Below are 24,665 nucleotides of genomic sequence, written 5' to 3'. Positions count from 1 at the left end.
GGGTTCTACTATGTATACTGTCTGGGGTTCTAGTATATACTGTCTGGGGTTCTAGTGTGTACTGTCTGGGGTTCTACTATGTATACTGTCTAGGGTTCTACTATGTATACTGTCTGGGGTTCTAGTGTATACTGTCTGGGGTTCTACTATGTATACTGTCTGGGGTTCTACTATGTATACTGTCTGGGGTTCTAGTATATACTGTCTGGGGTTCTAGTGTGTACTGTCTGGGGTTCTACTATGTATACTGTCTGGGGTTCTAGTGTATACTGTCTGGGGTTCTACTATGTATACTGTCTGGGGTTCTACTATGTATACTGTCTGGGGTTCTAGTATATACTGTCTGGGGTTCTAGTGTGTACTGTCTGGGGTTCTACTATGTATACTGTCTGGGGTTCTACTATGTATACTGTCTGGGGTTCTAGTGTATACTGTCTGGGGTTCTAGTATGTATACTGTCTGGGGTTCTAGTATATACTGTCTGGGAATCTAGTGTATACTGTCTGGGGTTCTACTATGTATACTGTCTGGGGTTCTAGTGTATACTGTCTGGGGTTCTAGTATGTATACTGTCTGGGGTTCTAGTATATACTGTCTGGGAATCTAGTATATACTGTCTGGGGTTCTACTATGTATACTGTCTGGGGTTCTACTATGTATACTGTCTGGGGTTCTAGTGTATACTGTCTGGGGTTCTAGTATGTATACTGTCTGGGGTTCTAGTATGTATACTGTCTGGGGTTCTAGTATATACTGTCTGGGGTTCTAGTATGTATACTGTCTGGGGTTCTAGTATATACTGTCTGGGAATCTAGTATATACTGTCTGGGGTTCTACTATGTATACTGTCTGGGGTTCTAGTGTATACTGTCTGGGGTTCTAGTATGTATACTGTCTGGGGTTCTAGTATATACTGTCTGGGGTTCTAGTATATACTGTCTGGGGTTCTAGTATGTATACTGTCTGGGGTTCTAGGATGTGTACTGTCTGGGGTTCTAGGATGTGTACTATATGGGATTCTAGGATGTGTACTATATGGGGGTCTAGGATGTGTACTATATGGGGTTCTAGGATGTGTACTAGATGGGGTTCTAGGATGTGTACTATATGGGGTTCTAGGATGTGTACTAGATGGGGTTCTAGGATGTGTACTAGATGTGGTTCTAGGATGTGTACTAGATGGGGTTCTAGGATTTGTACTATATGGGGTTCTAGATTGTACTGTATGGGGTTCTAGTATGTGTACTATATGGGGTTCTAGTATGTGTACTATATGGGGTTCTAGATTGTACTGTATGGGGTTCTAGGATGTATTCTTTATGGGGTTCTACTGTGTGTACTATATGGGGTTCTAGTATGTGTACTATATGGGGTTCTAGTATGTGTACTATATGGGGTTCTAGTATGTGTACTAGATGGGGTTCTAGTATGTGTACTAGATGGGGTTCTAGTATGTGTACTCTACAGTGTTAACCATCATACTAACAGGATCAGCAGCTGTCTTTGAACCAGAATCTAAGTTGTAACCTTGACATTGAATATTAGGCTGAATTCTCTCAATGTTGTTTTTTTACCCCCATATCTTCCCAATCCAAACACACGTTAAGTGCAATTACTGAGCTTTAAGGAACCAAAACAACATCTAACAACATCTAACATGATAAATGCATTATTAACCAACCAACCGGCCAGTCCAGACGCTAAGGCTACTGGTGGGGCATTCTGGGTAAATACTTCACATTTGTTTAATGAATTCCTTTGACTAAAAGCAGAGTATTGATTTTAGTAATGGCTTTACAAATATGTTGGACATCCATGGTGGGTAATTAAAACGATATGTATGAACTATAAATCATCTGTAAAAGGACCAAAGTGATGCCCACTACAGGTCAATGGAGTGTGGCGCTGTTAAAAGCTGGACATTACTGTAACGGCCATGATACACTGGCAATCTTTTGAGTCCGTATTACCGAGGAATGTTGCCAGCAATGGTTGCTGCAACTATTTTACATGGAAAATTAGAAACGTTTTACTATCTGGGGAATCTTGATCGGCAGCTCTACCTAGCGGGCAATTTGTAGGAATCTTCCAATCAGAGCGCAGATATCGGTCATGTGATCAGTTCCACATGGGGACCGTTTTTGAGTTGAAGCAGGAGAGAAAGTCAACTCATGTTAGAGTGAAATACGTTGCTCCACTACAATATTACAACGTAATACTTTAATACGTACATAATGTGTTCAGTTTGTCATGTTTAACTGATGAAAATATCCAAGGATGGTGCACATACTGTTAGGGTTTATGCACTATAGCCTGCTAGCATATTGTTTTGTTACACACACACAAACAATACAGATGTGTGTAAGGACTGACCAACACAGGCCATAAAAGCTGTGGTCAATCTGGAGAGGGGAGGGGTGCATCTCTCTAGGCCAACCAGGAGGTTAGATTACTGGACAATACCATATTAGGAACTGTTTCAGTGTAGAATCAACAGACACAAGACGGATCTAATCTACGCAACGACCAGATACGGACATCTGAAAGAAGGGGACCAGTCTGAGTAACGGTGATAGGCTGAGCAAAGTCTAAACCGCGCCCAGCCTCTACTGTGATAGGCCAACAGTTGGAACTACGTCATCACGGTATAAGAACAGCTGTTTACGTACTTCCTGCCAGTTCCCTGTTTACCCTGCGCGGTGATACAGCGAACCCGTATATACAAAAATTGCATTTGCCATTCATTGTTTGCGGTAATTAAACATAATTAAAGAAAGTTAGCAGACCTTGCTTCTATTTATCCTGACACCGGATGTGTTACACACAGCGTTCACAATACTAATCGATTAGCATGCTAACCGCAGCCCATGCTAAGTCAATGGGACAAACAGGCTAATTTGCTAGCCATGTAGATTTTACATTTCCTTTTTAAATTGTTTTTTTTGTATGTTTAACTAGCTGGCTAGCTGGATGAATACCATTTTACACCTCCTAGGTTAGAATTGTGAATTAAAAAGTTATCTGTATGTAGTTATCCTTATGTCTGCGTTGCCATTGACTTGCCTGGCAGTAGGTTGAGTGGATGCACAGGGCCAGGGGCTAATGAGTTTTAAGTTGATATCTGCTGATTCATATGAAATATATTATTCATGTCCATGATGCTTTGCTCATCGTTGCTCCAGTGTTATTGCCTGGAAATGTTACCCCTAAGGGGTGACAGGTAGCCTAGTGGTTAGAGCGTTGGACTAGTAACCGAAAGGTTGCAAGATTGAATCCCAGAGCTGACAAGGTAAAAAATCTGTTGTTGTGCCCCTGAGCAAGGCAGTTAACCCACTGTTCCTAGGCCGTCATTGAAAATAAGAATTGGTTCTTAACTGACTTGCCTAGTTAAATAAAGGTTAAATAAAAAATGGCCAATGGTTTGGACGGTACAATGATTCTCTACACTATACTTGCCTGTTTTGTCACGTAAACTGAAATTTGGTGAACTATTAGAATTTTAGCAACCAGGAAATGGTGGAGTGATTTCTGCAAAGGGTGTGTGAATGTGAAGTATACTTTCTCTAACCACAAATATTTCATTTTCAGCTGTTTGAAGCAGGTGTACAAAACCTAAAGACGCAACAAAAATAAACATAAGCACTGGAAGCATAAAAATAGAGCACATAGAACAAATACACCGCTTCTTAGGCTTTCAATGAGAATCACAGATCTATAAATCTTATTTCTATGTGAATTTGGTCTGGTCGCCCAAAAAGTTACATATTGCACCTTTAAGAATCTAAGGCACTCTGTTCCCTATTTAGTGCACTACTTTTGACCTGGCCTCCATAGGGCCCTTGTAGAAAGTAGTGCACTATAAAAGGGAATATAGTGCTATTTGGGACGCAGGACATTGAGGCAAATATGAAAGGACAGGTTATAAGATTGGGTCACTTTATTTGGATCTTCTATAGATAGAAAATCCAGACTCGCTACAGATGGTGTTACTATCAACACAATATCTGTTGATAAGCAACTGCTTGATAAGGTTAGGGTTAGGTTATAGAACATATTACAAAAAATATTACAAAAATAAATAAATCTTTACTACTAAATCACATAGAAACACATTGAATAACATTCACAAATGGCAAAACAGACAGACAATATAATAAATCATAAGAAATAAGGTTTTATAATGTCTGTCTTGAATCTAGGATATATTTTTTTAATCTAGTAATATTTAGTTGTTTTTTTTACGCACAGTATTTAACCCCTTTTTTGGGGTAGGCACAAAAGTACCTTCATGCTTCCATTAATTTTAAAAGAACCGGTACCGGTTACCTTCAGACAAGTCCCTTGACATTTGGGTTTAGAGGTAAACGGAGAACAGCATCATGTTCGTGGGAGTCTCCCCTTTCCATAGAGTGGTCATAATAGTTTGGACGCTACAGATGTTTTTGTGAGAAGACTGATTTTACATCTACAACACGGATACCCCGCTCTGCTCTGCAACACGGATACCCCGCTCTGCTCTGCAACACAGATACCCCGCTCTGCTCTGCAACACAGATACCCCGCTCTGCTCTGCAACACAGATACCCCGCTCTGCTCTGCAACACAGATACCCCGCTCTGCTCTGCAACACAGATACCCCGCTCTGCTCTGCAACACAGATACCCCGCTCTGCTCTGCAACACAGATACCCCGCTCTGCTCTGCAACACAGATACCCCGCTCTGCTCTGCAACACAGATACCCCGCTCTGCTCTGCAACACAGATACCCCGCTCTGCTCTGCAACACAGATACCCCGCTCTGCAACACAGATACCCCGCTCTGCAACACAGATACCCCGCTCTGCAACACAGATACCCCGCTCTGCAACACAGATACCCCGCTCTGCTCAGATACCCCGCTCTGCTCTGCAACACAGATACCCCGTTCTGCTCTGCAACACAGATACCCCGCTCTGCAACACAGATACCCCGCTCTGCAACACAGATACCCCGCTCTGCTCTGCAACACAGATACCCCGCTCTGCAACACAGATACCCCGCTCTGCTCTGCAACACAGATACCCCGCTCTGCTCTGCAACACAGATACCCCGCTCTGCTCAGATACCCCGCTCTGCTCTGCCACCCAGATACCCCGCTCTGCCACCCAGATACCCCGCTCTGCTCTGCCACCCAGATACCCCGCTCTGCTCTGCCACCCAGATACCCCGCTCTGCTCTGCCACACAGATACCCCGCTCTGCTCAGATACCCCGCTCTGCTCTGCCACACAGATACCCCGCTCTGCTCAGATACCCCGCTCTGCTCTGCCACACAGATACCCCGCTCTGCTCAGATACCCCGCTCTGCCACACAGATACCCCGCTCTGCTCTGCCACACAGATACCCCGCTCTGCTCAGATACCCCGCTCTGCCACACAGATACCCCGCTCTGCTCTGCCACACAGATACCCCGCTCTGCTCAGATACCCCGCTCTGCTCAGATACCCCGCTCTGCTCAGATACCCCGCTCTGCTCAGATACCCCGCTCTGCTCAGATACCCCGCTCTGCTCAGATACCCCGCTCTGCTCTGCCACACAGATACCCCGCTCTGCTCTGCCACACAGATACCCCGCTCTGCTCAGATACCCCGCTCTGCTCAGATACCCTGCTCTGCTCTGCCACACAGATACCCCGCTCTGCTCAGATACCCCGCTCTGCTCTGCCACACAGATACCCCGCTCTGCTCTGCCACACAGATACCCCGCTCTCCTCAGATACCCCGCTCTGCTCTGCCACACAGATACCCCGCTCTGCTCAGATACCCCGCTCTGCTCAGATACCCCGCTCTGCTCAGATACCCCGCTCTGCTCTACTACACAGATACCCCGCTCTGCTCAGATACCCCGCTCTGCTCTGCCACACAGATACCCCGCTCTGCTCTGCCACACAGATACCCCGCTCTGCTCAGATACCCCGCTCTGCTCTGCCACACAGATACCCCGCTCTGCTCTGCAACACAGATACCCCGCTCTGCTCTGCCACACAGATACCCCGCTCTGCTCTGCCACACAGATACCCCGCTCTGCTCAGATACCCCGCTCTGCTCAGATACCCCGCTCTGCTCAGATACCCCGCTCTGCTCTGCCACACAGATACCCCGCTCTGCTCAGATACCCCGCTCTGCTCTGCCACACAGATACCCCGCTCTGCTCAGATACTCCGCTCTGCTCTGCCACACAGATACCCCGCTCTGCTCAGATACCCCGCTCTGCTCAGATACCCCGCTCTGCTCTGCCACACAGATACCCCGCTCTGCTCAGATACCCCGCTCTGCTCTGCCACACAGATACCCCGCTCTGCTCAGATACTCCGCTCTGCTCTGCCACACAGATACCCCGCTCTGCTCAGCCACACAGATACCCCGCTCTGCTCAGATACCCCGCTCTGCTCAGATACCCCGCTCTGCTCAGATACCCCGCTCTGCTCAGATACCCCGCTCTGCTCAGATACCCCGCTCTGCTCAGATACCCCGCTCTGCTCAGATACCCCGCTCTGCTCAGATACCCCGCTCTGCTCAGATACCCCGCTCTGCTCAGATACCCCGCTCTGCTCAGATACCCCGCTCTGCTCAGATACCCCGCTCTGCTCAGATACCCCGCTCTGCTCAGATGCTCTGCTCAGATACCCCGCTCAGATACCCCGCTCTGCTCAGATACCCCGCTCTGCTCTGCCACACAGATACCCCGCTCTGCTCAGATACCCCGCTCTGCTCTGCCACACAGATACCCCGCTCTGCTCAGATACCCCGCTCTGCTCTGCCACACAGATACCCCGCTCTGCTCAGATACCCCGCTCTGCTCTGCCACACAGATACCCCGCTCTGCTCTGCCACCCAGATACCCCGCTCTGCTCTGCCACCCAGATACCCCGCTCTGCTCAGATACCCCGCTCTGCTCTGCCACCCAGATACCCCGCTCTGCTCAGATACCCCGCTCTGCTCTGCCACCCAGATACCCCGCTCTGCTCAGATACCCCGCTCTGCCACCCAGATACCCCGCTCTGCTCTGCCACCCAGATACCCCGCTCTGCTCAGATACCCCGCTCTGCTCAGATACCCCGCTCTGCTCTGCCACCCAGATACCCCGCTCTGCTTTGCTCTGCCACCCAGATACCCCGCTCTGCTCAGATACCCCGCTCTGCTCTGCCACCCAGATACCCCGCTCTGCTCAGATACCCCGCTCTGCCACCCAGATACCCCGCTCTGCTCAGATACCCCGCTCTGCTCTGCCACCCAGATACCCCGCTCTGCTCAGAAACCCCGCTCTGCTCTGTCACCCAGATACCCCGCTCTGCTCTGCCACCCCGCTCTGCCACCCAGATACCCCGCTCTGCCACCCAGATACCCCGCTCTGCTCAGCCACCCAGATACCCCGCTCTGCTCAGCCACCCCGCTCTGCCACCCAGATACCCCGCTCTGCTCAGCCACCCCGCTCTGCCACCCAGATACCCCGCTCTGCTCAGATACCCCGCTCTGCCGCCCAGATACCCCGCTCTGCCGCCCAGATACCACGCTCTGCCGCCCAGATACCCCGCTCTGCTCAGATACCCCGCTCTGCTCTGCCACCCAGATACCCCGCTCTGCCGCCCAGATACCCCGCTCTGCTCAGATACCCCGCTCTGCCGCCCAGATACCCCGCTCTGCTCAGATACCCCGCTCTGCTCAGATACCCCGCTCTGCCGCCCAGATACCCCGCTCTGCTCTGCCGCCCAGATACCCCGCTCTGCTCTGCCGCCCAGATACCCCGCTCTGCCGCCCAGATACCCCGCTCTGCCGCCCAGATACCCCGCTCTGCTCAGATACCCCGCTCTGCCGCCCAGATACCCCGCTCTGCCGCCCAGATACCCCGCTCTGCCGCCCAGATACCCCGCTCTGCTCTGATACCCCGCTCTGCTCTGCCACCCAGATACCCCGCTCTGCTCTGCCGCCCAGATACCCCGCTCTGCCGCCCAGATACCCCGCTCTGCCGCCCAGATACCCCGCTCTGCCGCCCAGATACCCCGCTCTGCCGCCCAGATACCCCGCTCTGCCGCCCAGATACCCCGCTCTGCTCAGATACCCCGCTCTGCCGCCCAGATACCCCGCTCTGCCGCCCAGATACCCCGCTCTGCTCAGATACCCCGCTCTGCCGCCCAGATACCCCGCTCTGCCGCCCAGATACCCCGCTCTGCCGCCCAGATACCCCGCTCTGCCGCTCAGATACCCCGCTCTGCCGCCCAGATACCCCGCTCTGCTCTGCCGCCCAGATACCCCGCTCTGCTCTGCCGCCCAGATACCCCGCTCTGCTCAGATACCCCGCTCTGCTCAGATACCCCGCTCTGCTCAGATACCCCGCTCTGCCGCCCAGATACCCCGCTCTGCCGCCCAGATACCCCGCTCTGCCGCCCAGATACCCCGCTCTGCCGCCCAGATACCCCGCTCTGCCGCCCAGATACCCCGCTCTGCCGCCCAGATACCCCGCTCTGCCGCCCAGATACCCCGCTCTGCCGCCCAGATACCCCGCTCTGCTCTGCCACCCAGATACCCCGCTCTGCTCTGCCACCCAGATACCCCGCTCTGCTCAGATACCCCGCTCTGCCGCCCAGATACCCCGCTCTGCCGCCCAGATACCCCGCTCTGCTCTGATACCCCGCTCTGCTCTGATACCCCGCTCTGCTCTGATACCCCGCTCTGCTCTGCCACCCAGATACCCCGCTCTGCTCTGCCACCCAGATACCCCGCTCTGCTCAGATACCCCGCTCTGCTCTGCCACCCAGATACCCCGCTCTGCCGCCCAGATACCCCGCTCTGCTCTGCCGCCCAGATACCCCGCTCTGCTCAGATGCTCTGCTCTGCCGCCCAGAAACCCCGCTCTGCCCTGCCGCCCAGATACCCCGCTCTGCCCTGCCGCCCAGAAACCCCGCTCTGCCCTGCCGCCCAGAAACCCCGCTCTGCCCTGCCGCCCAGAAACCCCGCTCTGCTCTGCAACCCAGAAACCCCGCTCTGCTCTGCAACCCAGAAACCCCGCTCTGCAACCCAGATACCCCGCTCTGCAACCCAGATACCCCGCTCTGCAACCCAGATACCCCGCTCTGCAACCCAGATACCCCGCTCTGCAACCCAGATACCCCGCTCTGCAACCCAGATACCCCGCTCTGCAACCCAGATACCCTGCAACCCAGATACCCTGCAACCCAGATACCCTGCAACCCAGATACCCTGCAACCCAGATACCCTGCAACCCAGATACCCTGCAACCCAGATACCCTGCTGTGCAACCCAGATACCCTGCTGTGCAACCCAGATACCCTGCTGTGCAACCCAGATACCCTGCTCTGCAACCCAGAAACCCTGCTCTGCAACCCAGAAACCCTGCTCTGCAACCCGGATACCCTGCTCTGCAACCCGGATACCCTGCTCTGCTCTGCAACCCGGATACCCTGCTCTGCTCTGCAACATGGATACCCTGCTCTGCTCTGCAACACAGATACCCTGCTCTGCTCTACAACACGGATACCCTGCTCTGCTCTACAACATAGATACCCTGCTCTGCAACACAGATACCCTGCTCTGCTCTACAACACAGATACCCTGCTCTGCAACACAGATACCCTGCTCTGCAACACAGATACCCTGCTCTGCAACACAGATACCCTGCTCTGCTCTGCAACACAGATACCCTGCTCTGCAACATAGATACCCTGCTCTACTCTGCAACATAGATACCCTGCTCTACTCTGCAACATAGATACCCTGCTCTGCAACATAGATACCCTGCTCTACTCTGCAACATAGATACCCTGCTCTACTCTGCAACATAGATACCCTGCTCTACTCTGCAACATAGATACCCTGCTCTGCAACACAGATACCCTGCTCTGCAACACAGATACCCTGCTCTGCTCTGCAACACAGATACCCTGCTCTGCTCTGCAACACAGATACCCTGCTCTGCAACACAGATACCCTGCTCTGCAACACAGATACCCTGCTCTGCAACACAGATACCCTGCTCTGCAACACAGATACCCTGCTCTGCAACACAGATACCCTGCTCTGCTCTACAACATAGATACCCTGCTCTGCAACACAGATACCCTGCTCTACAACATGGATACCCTGCTCTACCAGAGAGAGAGACAGAGAGACAGAGAGAGTAATTACTATGATATAAGCTGTTAGCTACATACATTTGCATGATCTCAATGACAGATTCTCCATTTTAGAGCTAGTCGTATCAGATCCTGGTGTCAGGAACTAGCAGAGCAGGGGATAAATCTACCCAGCGCCTTGTCTGGCCCACACCGACACTATGATTACATCAAACGGAAGAATTAGTGGCTCCCTTTATCACCAGGCCTGAGTCCCAAATGGCACCCTATTGTAGGCCCTGGTGAAAAGGAATGTCACTATATAGGGAATAGTGGACCATTTGGGACGCAGACCTCTTCAATCCCCTCCCCCTCCCCACCACCATGGTCATTTATAAGCTAACGTACAGATCTGAAATGATCTTCCCTTGGCTGTGGTCTACGCTCCATAAATCTATTATATAGAGCTTTGGCTATTAAGTCTTCTTTATCAGGCCACGTCACACACACATTCATTTCTCCAAGTATATGTCATTCCCATTCCCACAATCATGGCCTGTTGAAGACACGGAATTATTATTTTAATTGTTATGTTGAAATCACAAAACAATGCTTTTAACGTCGCCTTAGGTCATTGTATAACATCACTGTGAGTGTTAAATAGATAGTGACTAGTGCATGGATTAGTGGGTTCCAGTACATTACGATATCTAGGGAGATTTCTAGAGAGTTTTTCCTAGCCACCGTGCTTCTACACCTGCATTGCTTGCTGTTTGGGGTTTTAGGCTGGGTTTCTGTACAGCACTTTGAGATATCAGCTGATGTACGAAGGGCTTTATAAATAAATTTGATTTGATTTAGATTTGATTTGATTTGAGATATGGAAAGTCTCAAATAAAGTCTAACAATATAAAAGCGTATTGACATTGAACTAACAGGACATGTCTGATTGGAGTCTTTATGCATGTACTGTATATGTCCAATCCACATCTGTGTTCCACAACTATGTTCCTTTTGTGTCATATAAATTGACCCTAAAAAGGTCAGAACAGCTGAGGTCATCTATGGAACTCTCTACAGCCTGCTGAACGAGAAAGGAGACACATCAACACACTGGAGAGAGGAGAAATGGGACACACTGGAGAAAGGAGCCAGACACATCAACACACTGGAGAAAGGAGCCAGACACATCAACACACTGGAGAAAGGAGCCAGACACATCAACACACTGGAGAAAGGAGCCAGACACATCAACACACTGGAGAAAGGAGCCAGACACATCAACACACTGGAGAAAGGAGCCAGACACATCAACACACTGGAGAAAGGAGCCAGACACATCAACACACTGGAGAAAGGAGCCAGACACATCAACACACTGGAGAAAGGAGCCAGACACATCAACACACTGGAGAAAGGAGCCAGACACATCAACACACTGGAGAAAGGAGCCAGACACATCAACACACTGGAGAAAGGAGCCAGACACATCAACACACTGGAGAAAGGAGCCAGACACATCAACACACTGGAGAAAGGAGCCAGACACATCAACACACTGGAGAAAGGAGCCAGACACATCAACACACTGGAGAAAGGAGCCAGACACATCAACACACTGGAGAAAGGAGCCAGACACATCAACACACTGGAGAAAGGAGCCAGACACATCAACACACTGGAGAAAGGAGCCAGACACATCAACACACTGGAGAAAGGAGCCAGACACATCAACACACTGGAGAAAGGAGCCAGACACATCAACACACTGGAGAAAGGAGCCAGACACATCAACACACTGGAGAAAGGAGCCAGACACATCAACACACTGGAGAAAGGAGCCAGACACATCAACACACTGGAGAAAGGAGCCAGACACATCAACACACTGGAGAAAGGAGCCAGACACATCAACACACTGGAGAAAGGAGCCAGACACATCAACACACTGGAGAAAGGAGCCAGACACATCAACACACTGGAGAAAGGAGCCAGACACATCAACACACTGGAGAAAGGAGCCAGACACATCAACACACTGGAGAAAGGAGCCAGACACATCAACACACTGGAGAAAGGAGCCAGACACATCAACACACTGGAGAAAGGAGCCAGACACATCAACACACTGGAGAAAGGAGCCAGACACATCAACACACTGGAGAAAGGAGCCAGACACATCAACACACTGGAGAAAGGAGCCAGACACATCAACACACTGGAGAAAGGAGCCAGACACATCAACACACTGGAGAAAGGAGCCAGACACATCAACACACTGGAGAAAGGAGCCAGACACATCAACACACTGGAGAAAGGAGCCACATCAACACACTGGAGAAAGGAGCCACATCAACACACTGGAGAAAGGAGCCACATCAACACACTGGAGAAAGGAGCCACATCAACACACTGGAGAAAGGAGCCAGACAACACACTGGAGAAAGGAGCCAGACAACACACTGGAGAAAGGAGCCAACACACTGGAGAAGGAGCCAGACATCAACACACTGGAGAAAGGAGCCAGACACATCAACACACTGGAGAAAGGAGCCAGACACATCAACACACTGGAGAAAGGAGCCAGACACATCAACACACTGGAGAAAGGAGCCAGACACATCAACACACTGGAGAAAGGAGCCAGACACATCAACACACTGGAGAAAGGAGCCAGACACATCAACACACTGGAGAAAGGAGCCAGACACATCAACACACTGGAGAAAGGAGCCAGACACATCAACACACTGGAGAAAGGAGCCAGACACATCAACACACTGGAGAAAGGAGCCAGACACATCAACACACTGGAGAAAGGAGCCAGACACATCAACACACTGGAGAAAGGAGCCAGACACATCAACACACTGGAGAAAGGAGCCAGACACATCAACACACTGGAGAAAGGAGCCAGACACATCAACACACTGGAGAAAGGAGCCAGACACATCAACACACTGGAGAAAGGAGCCAGACACATCAACACACTGGAGAAAGGAGCCAGACACATCAACACACTGGAGAAAGGAGCCAGACACATCAACACACTGGAGAAAGGAGCCAGACACATCAACACACTGGAGAAAGGAGCCAGACACATCAACACACTGGAGAAAGGAGCCAGACACATCAACACACTGGAGAAAGGAGCCAGACACATCAACACACTGGAGAAAGGAGCCAGACACATCAACACACTGGAGAAAGGAGCCAGACACATCAACACACTGGAGAAAGGAGCCAGACACATCAACACACTGGAGAAAGGAGCCAGACACATCAACACACTGGAGAAAGGAGCCACATCAACACACTGGAGAAAGGAGCCACATCAACACACTGGAGAAAGGAGCCACATCAACACACTGGAGAAAGGAGCCACATCAACACACTGGAGAAAGGAGCCAGACAACACACTGGAGAAAGGAGCCAGACAACACACTGGAGAAAGGAGCCAGACACATCAACACACTGGAGAAAGGAGCCAGACACATCAACACACTGGAGAAAGGAGCCAGACACATCAACACACTGGAGAAAGGAGCCAGACACATCAACACACTGGAGAAAGGAGCCAGACACATCAACACACTGGAGAAAGGAGCCAGACACATCAACACACTGGAGAAAGGAGCCAGACACATCAACACACTGGAGAAAGGAGCCAGACACATCAACACACTGGAGAAAGGAGCCAGACACATCAACACACTGGAGAAAGGAGACACATCAACACACTGGAGAAAGGAGACACATCAACACACTGGAGAAAGGAGACACATCAACACACTGGAGAAAGGAGACACATCAACACACTGGAGAAAGGAGACACATCAACACACTGGAGAAAGGAGACACATCAACACACTGGAGAAAGGAAACACATCAACACACTGGAGAAAGGAAACACATCAACACACTGGAGAAAGGACACACATCAACACACTGGAGAAAGGACACACACATCAACACACTGGAGAAAGGACACACACATCAACACACTGGAGAAAGGACACACACATCAACACACTGGAGAAAGGACACACACATCAACACACTGGAGAAAGGACACACACATAAACACACTGGAGAAAGGACACACACATCAACACACTGGAGAAAGGACACATCAACACACTGGAGAGAGGAGACATATCAACACACTGGAGAAAGGAGCCAGACACATCAACACACTGGAGAAAGGAGCCAGACACATCAACACACTGGAGAAAGGAGACACATCAACACACTGGAGAAAGGACACACATCAACACACTGGAGAAAGGACACATCAACACACTGGAGAAAGGAGACACATCAACACACTGGAGAGAGGAGACATATCAACACACTGGAGAAAGGAGCCAGACACATCAACACACTGGAGAAAGGAGCCAGACACACTGGAGAAAGGACACATCAACACACTGGAGAAAGGAGACATATCAACACACTGGAGAAAGGAGACACATCAACACACTGGAGAAAGGAGAAAGACACATCAACACACTGGAGAAAGGAGACACATCAACACACTGGAGAAAGGAGCCACATCAACACACTGGAGAAAGGAGAAAGACACATCAACACACTGGAGAAAGGAGCCAGACACATCAACACACTGGAGAAAGGAGACATCAACACACTGGAGAAAGGAGACATCAACACACTGGAGAAAGGAGACACATCAACACACTGGAGAAAGGAGACACATCAACACACTGGAGAAAGGAGACACATCAACACACTGGAGAAAGGAGACACATCAACACACTGGAGAAAGGAGACACATCAACACACTGGAGAAAGGAGACACATCAACACACTGGAGAAAGGAGACACATCAACACACTGGAGAAAGGAAACACATCAACACACTGGAGAAAGGAAACACATCAACACATTGGAGAAAGGACACACATCAACACACTGGAGAGAGGAGACACATCAACACACTGGAGAAAGGAGCCAGACACATCAACACACTGGAGAAAGGAGCCAGACACATCAACACACTGGAGAAAGGAGCCAGACATCAACACACTGGAGAAAGGAGCCAGACATCAACACACTGGAGAAAGGAGCCAGACACCAACACACTGGAGAAAGGAGCCAGACACATCAACACACTGGAGAAAGGAGCCAGACACATCAACACACTGGAGAAAGGAGCCAGACACATCAACACACTGGAGAAAGGAGCCAGACACATCAACACACTGGAGAAAGGAGCCAGACACATCAACACACTGGAGAAAGGAGCCAGACACATCAACACACTGGAGAAAGGAGCCAGACACATCAACACACTGGAGAAAGGAGCCAGACACATCAACACACTGGAGAAAGGAGCCAGACACATCAACACACTGGAGAAAGGAGCCAGACACATCAACACACTGGAGAAAGGAGCCAGACACATCAACACACTGGAGAAAGGAGCCAGACACATCAACACACTGGAGAAAGGAGCCAGACACATCAACACACTGGAGAAAGGAAACACATCAACACACTGGAGAAAGGAAACACATCAACACACTGGAGAAAGGACACACATCAACACACTGGAGAGAGGACACACATCAACACACTGGAGAGAGGAGACACATCAACACACTGGAGAAAGGAGACACATCAACACACTTTAGAGAGAGGACATATCAACACACTGGAGAAAGGACACACATCAACACACTGGAGAAAGGAAACACATCAACACACTGGAGAAAGGACACACATCAACACACTGGAGAGAGGACACACATCAACACACTGGAGAGAGGAGACACATCAACACACTGGAGAGAGGAGACACATCAACACACTTTAGAGAGAGGACATATCAACACACTGGAGAAAGGACACACATCAACACACTGGAGAGAGGAGACACATCAACACACTGGAGAGAGGAGACACATCAACACACTGGAGAAATGAGACACACCAACACACTGGAGAAATGAGACACATCAACACACTGGAGAGAGGAGTCACATCAACACACTGGAGAGAGGAGTCACACCAACACACTGGAGAAATGAGACACATCAACACACTGGAGAAAGGACACATCAACACACTAAACTAAGACTAAACATGGAGATACAGGGAGAGACTAAACATGGAGATACAGGGAGAGACTAAACATGGGCATACAGGGAGAGACTAAACATGGAGATACAGGGAGAGACTAAACATGGGCATACAGGGAGAGACTAAACATGGGCATACAGGGAGAGACTAAACATGGGCATACAGGGAGAGACTAAACATGGGCATACAGGGAGAGACTAAACATGGGCATACAGGGAGAGACTAAACATGGGCATACAGGGAGAGACTAAACATGGAGATACAGGGAGAGACTAAACATGGAGATACAGGGAGAGACTAAACATGGAGATACAGGGAGAGACTAAACATGGAGATACAGGGAGAGACTAAACATGGAGATACAGGGAGAGACTAAACATGGAGATACAGGTATGGAGATACAGGGAGAGACTAAACATGGAGATACAGGGAGAGACTAAACATGGAGATACAGGGAGAGACTAAACATGGAGATACAGGGAGAGACTAAACATGGAGATACAGGGAGAGACTAAACATGGAGATACAGGGAGAGACTAAACATGGGCATACAGGGAGAGACTAAACATGGGCATACAGGGAGAGACTAAACATGGGCATACAGGGAGAGACTAAACATGGGCATACAGGGAGAGACTAAACATGGGCATACAGGGAGAGACTAAACATGGGCATACAGGGAGAGACTAAACATGGGCATACAGGGAGAGACTAAACATGGGCATACAGGGAGAGACTAAACATGGGCATACAGGGAGAGACTAAACATGGGCATACAGGGAGAGACTAAACATGGGCATACAGGGAGAGACTAAACATGGGCATACAGGGAGAGACTAAACATGGGCATACAGGGAGAGACTAAACATGGGCATACAGGGAGAGACTAAACATGGGCATACAGGGAGAGACTAAACATGGGCATACAGGGAGAGACTAAACATGGGCATACAGGGAGAGACTAAACATGGGCATACAGGGAGAGACTAAACATGGGCATACAGGGAGAGACTAAACATGGGCATACAGGGAGAGACTAAACATGGGCATACAGGGAGAGACTAAACATGGGCATACAGGGAGAGACTAAACATGGGCAAACAGGGAGAGACTAAACATGGGCATACAGGGAGAGACTAAACATGGGCATACAGGGAGAGACTAAACATGGGCATACAGGGAGAGACTAAACATGGGCATACAGGGAGAGACTAAACATGGGCATACAGGGAGAGACTAAACATGGGCGTACAGGGAGAGACTAAACATGGGCGTACAGGGAGAGACTAAACATGGGCATACAGGGAGAGACTAAACATGGGCATACAGGGAGAGACTAAACATGGGCGTACAGGGAGAGACTAAACATGGGCATACAGGGAGAGACTAAACATGGGCATACAGGGAGAGACTAAACATGGGCATACAGGGAGAGACTAAACATGGGCGTACAGGGAGAGACTAAACATGGGCGTACAGGGAGAGACTAAACATGGGCATACAGGGAGAGACTAAACATGGACATACAGGGAGAGACTAAACATGGGCATACAGGGAGAGACTAAACATGGGCATACAGGGAGAGACTAAACATGGGCATACAGGGAGAGACTAAACATGGGCGTACAGGGAGAGACTAAACATGGGCGTACAGGGAGAGACTAAACATGGGCATACAGGGAGAGACTAAACATGGGCATACAGGGAGAGACTAAACATGGGCATACAGGGAGAGACTAAACATGGGCATACAGGGAGAGACTAAACATGGGCATACAGGGAGAGACTAAACATGGGCATACAGGGAGAGACTAAACATGGGCATACAGGGAGAGACTTAATATGGGCATACAGGGAGAGACTTAATATGGGCATGCAGGAAAACACTAAATATGGGCATACAGGAAGCTACCCAGAAACTATAGCTGGACAGGTTGTCCTTCTCTTTACTCACATGTCTTGCAGCATCCATCCATGTAACTTACAATGGTTCCACCAATCTAGAGTGGAGACAACAGTCACATCTCAGGGGTTAAAGGTCAACTAAAATAACATCAGAGAGAGGTAGTAGTGTTACAAAGACTGACCAAAACATGTGTGTATATATATATATATATGTGTGTGTGTGTGTGTGTATGCATGTATGCATGTATGTATGTGTGTATGTATGTATGTATGTATGTATGTATGTGTGTGTGTGTATCAGCTAGATCTAACTAAATCAAGGGGTTGGTGACCTGATGGTGTTAATCAAGGGGTTGGTAACCTGATGGTGTTAATCAAGGGGTTGGTGACCTGATGGTGTTAATCAAGGGGTTGGTAACCTGATGGTGTTAATCAAGGGGTTGGTAACCTGATGGTGTTAATCAAGGGGTTGGTAACCTGATGGTGTTAATCAAGGGGTTGGTAACCTGATGGTGTTAATCAAGGGGTTGGTAACCTGATGGTGTTAATCAAGGGGTTGGTAACCTGATGGTGTTAATCAAGGGGTTGGTAACCTGATGGTGTTAATCAAGGGGTTGGTGACCTGATGGTGTTAATCAAGGGGTTGGTGACCTGATGGTGTTAATCAAGGGGTTGGTAACCTGATGGTGTTAATCAAGGGGTTGGTAACCTGATGGTGTTAATCAAGGGGTTGGTAACCTGATGGTGTTAATCAAGGGGTTGGTAACCTGATGGTGTTAATCAAGGGGTTGGTAACCTGATGGTGCTAATCAAGGGGTTGGTAACCTGATGGTGTTAATCAAGGGGTTGGTAACCTGATGGTGTTAATCAAGGGGTTGGTAACCTGATGGTGCTAATCAAGGGGTTGGTAACCTGATGGTGCTAATCAAGGGGTTGGTAACCTGATGGTGTTAATCAAGGGGTTGGTGACCTGATGGTGTTAATCAAGGGGTTGGTGACCTGATGGTGTTAATCAAGGGGTTGGTAACCTGATGGTGTTAATCAAGGGCTTGGTGATTTGTTGAATAAGGTGTGACAGATTGGAGGATCCAGAGGCATGTGTTGAGAAAGACTGCTATAGGAGACAGAGGACTGGGTTGAGAGAGACTGCTATAGGAGACAGAGGACTGGGTTGAGAGACTGCTATAGGAGACAGAGGACTGGGTTGAGAGAGACTGCTATAGGAGACAGAGGACTGGGTTGAGAGAGACTGCTATAGGAGACAGAGGACTGGGTTGAGAGAGACTGCTATAGGAGACAGAGGACTGGGTTGAGAAAGACTGCTATAGGAGACAGAGGACTGGGTTGAGAGAGACTGCTATAGGAGACAGAGGACTGGGTTGAGAGAGACTGCTATAGGAGACAGAGGCCTGGGTTGAGAGAGACTGCTATAGGAGACAGAGGACTGGGTTGAGAGAGACTACTATAGGAGACAGAGGACTGGGTTGAGAGAGACTGCTATAGGAGACAGAGGACTGGGTTGAGAGAGACTGCTATAGGAGACAGAGGACTGGGTTGAGAGAGACTGCTATAGGAGACAGAGGACTGGGTTGAGAGAGACTGCTATAGGAGACAGAGGACTGGGTTGAGAGAGACTGCTATAGGAGACAGAGGACTGGGTTGAGAGAGACTGCTATAGGAGACAGAGGACTGGGTTGAGAGAGACTGCTATAGGAGACAGAGGACTGGGTTGAGAGAGACTGCTATAGGAGACAGAGGACTGGGTTGAGAGAGACTGCTATAGGAGACAGAGGACTGGGTTGAGAGAGACTGCTATAGGAGACAGAGGACTGGGTTGAGAGAGACTGCTATAGGAGACAGAGGACTGGGTTGAGAAAGACTGCTATAGGAGACAGAGGACTGGGTTGAGAGAGATGTTATTCTAGGGTTATTCTAGGGTAGGGACTGTGGAAGACAGGGCCCATGTTGTTCTAGGGTAGGGACTATGGAAGACAGGGCCCATGTTATTCTAGGGTAGGGACTGTGGAAGACAGGGCCCGTGGAAGACAGGGCCCATGTTATTCTAGGGTAGGGACTGTGGAAGACAGGGTCCATGTTATTCTAGGGTCGGGACTGTGGAAGACAGGGCCCATGTTATTCTAGGGTAGGGACTGTGGAAGACAGGGCCCATGTTATTCTCAGGTAGGGACTGTGAAACACTAACAACCCTTGGTGCCTGACCTGCCAGCGTGGTCCAGCCTGGATGTGGACCGTGGTCTTGCGATCCCAGAGCACGGTCAGGTCCTCCTCGGGAACGTGGCCCACGGTGAAGAGCCCAGCGCTCCATATGAACACCTCCTGCCTCCAGTCGATCACACTGGACGGGTTCTACACAAGATGGAGGACAGGAAACAGGACAATGGACAGGAATTAGATCAATACTGATGAACAGGTTGAGATGAGCCAGGGGGGTCCGGGGGTAGTGCCCCCCTGTGTTTTTTTTAACCTCATGTCTTTATGGTTTATTGTTCATTGAGGACAGGAAAGAGGACAAGACAGAGGACAGGGAAGAGGACAAGACAGAGGACAGGGAAGAGGACAAGACAGAGGACAGGGAAGAGGACAAGACAGAGGACAGGGAAGAGGACAAGACAGAGGACAGGGAAGAGGACAGAGGACAGGGAAGAGGACAAGACAGAGGACAGGGAAGAGGACAAGACAGAGGACAGGGAAGAGGACAAGACAGAGGACAGGGAAGAGGACAAGACAGCGGACAGGGAAGAGGACAAGACAGCGGACAGGGAAGAGGACAAGACAGAGGACAGGGAAGAGGACAAGACAGAGGACAGGGAAGAGGACAAGACAGAGGACAGGGAAGAGGACAAGACAGAGGACAGGGAAGAGGACAAGACAGAGGACAGGGAAGAGGACAAGACAGAGGACAGGGAAGAGGACAAGCTGGAGGACAAGACAGGAGGACAAGGAGGAGGACAAGACAGGAGGACAAGACAGAGGACAAGACGGAGGACAGGGAAGAGGACAAGACGGAGGACAGGGAAGAGGACAAGAAGGAGGACAGGGAATAGGACAAGACAGAGGACAGGGAATAGGACAAGACAGAGGACAGGGAATAGGACAAGACAGAGGACAGGGAAGAGGGCAAGACAGAGGACAGGGAAGAGGACAAGCTGGAGGACAGGGAAGAGGAAAAGCTGGAGGACAGGGAGGAGGACAAGCTGGAGGACAGGGAGGAGGACAAGCTGGAGGACAGGGAGGAGGACAGGGAGGAGGACAGGGAGGAGGACAAGACAGAGGACAAGACAGAGGACAAGACAGAGGACAAGACAGAGGACAAGACGGAGGACAGGGAAGAGGACAAGACGGAGGACAGGGAAGAGGACAAGACGGAGGACAGGGAAGAGGACAAGACAGAGGACAGGGAAGAGGACAAGACGGAGGACAGGGAAGAGGACAAGACAGAGGACAGGGAAGAGGACAAGACAGAGGACAGGGAAGAGGACAAGACAGAGGACAGGGAAGAGGACAAGACAGAGGACAGGGAAGAGGACAAGACAGAGGACAGGGAAGAGGACAAGACAGAGGACAGGGAAGAGGACAAGACAGAGGACAGGGAAGAGGACAAGACAGAGGACAGGGAAGAGGACAAGACAGCGGACAGGGAAGAGGACAAGACAGCGGACAGGGAAGAGGACAAGACAGAGGACAGGGAAGAGGACAAGACAGAGGACAGGGAAGAGGACAAGACAGAGGACAGGGAAGAGGACAAGACAGAGGACAGGGAAGAGGACAAGACAGAGGACAGGGAAGAGGACAAGACAGAGGACAGGGAAGAGGACAAGCTGGAGGACAAGACAGGAGGACAAGGAGGAGGACAAGACAGGAGGACAAGACAGAGGACAAGACGGAGGACAGGGAAGAGGACAAGACGGAGGACAGGGAAGAGGACAAGAAGGAGGACAGGGAATAGGACAAGACAGAGGACAGGGAATAGGACAAGACAGAGGACAGGGAATAGGACAAGACAGAGGACAGGGAAGAGGGCAAGACAGAGGACAGGGAAGAGGACAAGCTGGAGGACAGGGAAGAGGAAAAGCTGGAGGACAGGGAGGAGGACAAGCTGGAGGACAGGGAGGAGGACAAGCTGGAGGACAGGGAGGAGGACAGGGAGGAGGACAGGGAGGAGGACAAGACAGAGGACAAGACAGAGGACAAGACAGAGGACAAGACAGAGGACAAGACGGAGGACAGGGAAGAGGACAAGACGGAGGACAGGGAAGAGGACAAGACGGAGGACAGGGAAGAGGACAAGACAGAGGACAGGGAAGAGGACAAGACGGAGGACAGGGAAGAGGACAAGACGGAGGACAGGGAAGAGGACAGGGATCATGAATTAGGTAGTCTTAAAGAAAGTGAAATTTGCACCGTAATTGGTAAGGTGTGACAATAGTAATGTGATATTCATTGGGTCTGAAGGGTCAGGGGTCAGGGGTTAAGGGTAGTTCCTCTCTCTGTAATGTTTTCATCAAACATTTCTTAGTACACTGTAGGCTACATTAACCCTATCGAAAGCAAGTAAACAAACAAGTAACGGGCCGCTAGTGGAAACTGGGAGGCATCCCAGCGGTGACTTGGTAGGACCACCAGCGGCAAGCTACCTGGTAAGGTTCAGGAGCAGGAACTTACTGGTTTGCCACTGTCGTCGTCGAACGCGATGAAAGATCTACCAATGTTGATGAGTAGAGATTTCTTGCAGATGACGCCGCTGTCGTAACAGTCCACGTTCTCAGCCGTCACATTCATCAGATCAACACTGCTCTGAAGGTCAGATGGGGAAAAACAACATGAAAATAGCAAGCTAACCCAGGATAGAACTATGCTACTGAAAACTATGAAATGTGTGAAGAAGTAAATTGATTAATTAAACCCTAAGCCAGTCTATTCATCAATCCCTTCATCCATTCATGGATACCTCACTTTCACGGATTTCTTGCAGGACATTTATTCATCCCATTTTATTATCAAATAATGAGGAAAAATACATGAACTTGAGTAATGGAAATGTGACTCTGGTACCTTTACTAGGTAGACTTTACACACTCCAACGTAGTCAAACAGCATACCTTTACTAGGTAGACTTTACACACTCCACCGTAGTCAAACAGCATACCTTTACTAGGTAGACTTTACACGCTCCAACGTAGTCAAACAGCATACCTTTACTAAGTAGACTTTACACACTCCAACGTAGTCAAACAGCATACCTTTACTAGGTAGACTTTACACACTCCAACGTAGTCAAACAGCATACCTTTACTAGGTAGACTTTACACACTCCACCGTAGTCAAACAGCATACCTTTACTAGGTAGACTTTACACACTCCAACATAGTCAAACAGCATACCTTTACTAAGTAGACTTTACACACTCCAACGTAGTCAACCAGCATACCTTTACTAGGTAGACTTTACACACTCCACCGTAGTCAAACAGTATACCTTTACTAGGTAGACTTTACACACTCCAACGTAGTCAAACAGCATACCTTTACTAGGTAGACTTTACACACTCCAACGTAGTCAAACAGCATACCTTTACTAGGTAGACTTTACACACTCCACCGTAGTCAAACAGTATACCTTTACACACTCCAACGTAATCAAACAGCATACCTTTACTAGGTAGACTTTACACACTCCAACATAGTCAAACAGCATACCTTTACTAAGTAGACTTTACACACTCCAACGTAGTCAAACAGCATACCTTTACTAGGTAGACTTTACACACTCCAACGTAGTCAAACAGCATACCTTTACTAGGTAGACTTTACACACTCCACCGTAGTCAAACAGTATACCTTTACACACTCCAACGTAATCAAACAGCATACCTTTACTAGGTAGACTTTACACACTCCAACATAGTCAAACAGCATACCTTTACTAAGTAGACTTTACACACTCCAACGTAGTCAAACAGCATACCTTTACTAGGTAGACTTTACACACTCCACCGTAGTCAAACAGTATACCTTTACACACTCCAACGTAGTCAAACAGCATACCTTTACTAAGTAGACTTTACACACTCCACCGTAGTCAAACAGCATAACTTTACACACTCCACCGTAGTCAAACAGCATAACTTTACTAGGTAGACTTTACACACTCCAACGTAGTCAAACAGCATACCTTTACTAGGTAGACTTTACACACTCCAACGTAGTCAAACAGCATAACTTTACACACTCCACCGTAGTCAAACAGCATAACTTTACTAGGTAGACTTTACACACTCCAACGTAGTCAAACAGCATACCTTTACTAAGTAGACTTTACACACTCCAACGTAATCAAACAGCATACCTTTACTAGGTAGACTTTACACACTCCAACGTAGTCAAACAGTATACCTTTACTAAGTAGACTTTACACACTCCACCGTAGTCAAACAGCATAACTTTACTAGGTAGACTTTACACACTCCACCGTAGTCAAACAGCATAACTTTACTAGGTAGACTTTACACACTCCAACGTAGTCAAACAGC

The 24,665-nt window shown here is 49.4% G+C and overlaps 1 pseudogene; it reads right to left on the bottom strand.

Moving 5' to 3' along the window:
• LOC120047337 overlaps positions 1-20,605 on the bottom strand; it is an 80,581-nt pseudogene extending 59,976 nt beyond the window's left edge.
• Between the last annotated feature and the right edge of the window lie 4,060 nt (positions 20,606-24,665).

The sequence above is a fragment of the Salvelinus namaycush genome, chromosome 5, assembly GCF_016432855.1.
Source record: "Salvelinus namaycush isolate Seneca chromosome 5, SaNama_1.0, whole genome shotgun sequence".
In the NCBI taxonomy this organism is placed as follows: Eukaryota; Metazoa; Chordata; class Actinopteri; order Salmoniformes; family Salmonidae; genus Salvelinus; species Salvelinus namaycush.
This window is presented reverse-complemented; position numbering and strand designations above follow the sequence as displayed.